The following is a 1,711-nucleotide window of genomic DNA, read 5'->3' as shown; positions in this document are numbered from 1 at the left end:
AGTATTCGCAATGCGGCATGAAACCACCACTGGTTTATCCAAATCCGCACTCAAGTTTGCAGGAGTGAAAGTAATACCAGGACATTGCCAGCTTGTAATTTGTTCAGATATTTGAAATACTGAAATTTCGCCTTGCACTTCTACCACATTAATGACCTGAATTCCGCGTTGATTTTCTTTCTTACTGACTATTTTTACCCCAAGATTCTTCACTGCGGGAGCTTTTCGCTCAGCAGCATTTGGTACTTGCGGAGCATTAGATTCTGCAGGCAAGATAATCGCATTCGCGGTGGTAACAGCACCTTGCGCATTTAAATGTTCTAACTTGCCTTGCTCATATGCCTCCGCGATTAGCTCCGCCAAGTCTCTACAACGATTGGTATCATGACCGTAAAGCAGAATTTTCTTAGTCGTTTTTGTTAGCATCTGAATAATATTGAAAGACTCGTTGTTCCATTTGCGAGTAGAATAGCGATTCCCACGGCCATATCCATGGTTATCATTTTGACCTTGATATCTATCATTTCGCGGATAACCACCACTGCCACTTCGCCGCGGGTATGTAGGACCGCTGTAATTATCGCTATTGCCATCGCGAAAAGAATCATTGTCATCTCGCCAACTTTTATCTTTACCTCACCCACACGCAGGGGTGATAGTGCTATCCTCTCCACCTCGAAGATAGTCGTATGTTTCTTGTTGTACTTTAGCGAAAGTCGGTGGGACATCCCTTCGCAATCATCACACAAGTGTCGGATGCCGCTGTGGATTAATATCATGCAAAAAACCAGAGATTATAAGTCAAGTACGGAACGAACCTTGTCTACGAAGCAGAGCGACCTCGTCTTGCTTGCTTCTGGCAAAGCTTCTAGCACTGGATAATAGGCCGTGGGAAGAGCCGCTTCTTTCTTGCTTGATAGGGGGGCTTCCATTCACCAGCGCAGACTAAAAGTGCTCTCCGAACCGTGCTGGATAGTCACCCATCACACGGCTCTCATTCTCATCAAATTGGGGGAACTATAGAATCTCTCAAGCTCAGGAACTATAGAATCTCTCAGGAGTTGAATAAACTCTCTTCATTTAAACTTGGTATCTTTTGGCACTCGTAAATGTACCGTGTTAATAATGCACTCAAGGTTTCCTTGTTGCCTTGTTTAATATCATGACATTCTATATGTGTCTTTTTCTGCGGCAAAAGATTCTGAAACTGCAGCAAAAATTTATCGCGAAGATCAATGAAGCCAAGAATACTGCGAGCTTGCAGGCTGTGAAACCACTCCCTTGCGGACCCTTGTAAAACCATAGGAAACACTCTACATGCAACCGGTTCATCCCAATTATAGGTGCTTACCATCCCTTCTAATTGCTTTAAAAAATCTAAGGGATCAGTTAACCCTTGATAAGTCAGATCATGTTGAGATTGAGAGAAATGATAAGATAGAATGAGATTCGGTATGTAAGAAGGAGACTCGGTACTAGAGAGAATCGGTACAAATTAAATTCCACAGCTTCTAGAACTCAGTTACAATACCATGGCTATCTAATTAGGACTACATAGGTTCCTTATATAGCCCTCTTCTAAGGAACCTTCATTTAAGCTTAATTCACATTAACACTATACAACTTCGGGGTCCTAACAATCTCCCCCTTAGTGTTAAATGTGAACTTTACAATATAATCCTATCCAAAACATCTAAAGGAACTTTGTTCC

This window comes from Rutidosis leptorrhynchoides, chromosome 10, assembly GCF_046630445.1.
Source record: "Rutidosis leptorrhynchoides isolate AG116_Rl617_1_P2 chromosome 10, CSIRO_AGI_Rlap_v1, whole genome shotgun sequence".
NCBI classification, from domain to species: domain Eukaryota; kingdom Viridiplantae; phylum Streptophyta; class Magnoliopsida; order Asterales; family Asteraceae; genus Rutidosis; species Rutidosis leptorrhynchoides.
Note: the sequence above shows the minus strand (reverse complement) of the source record.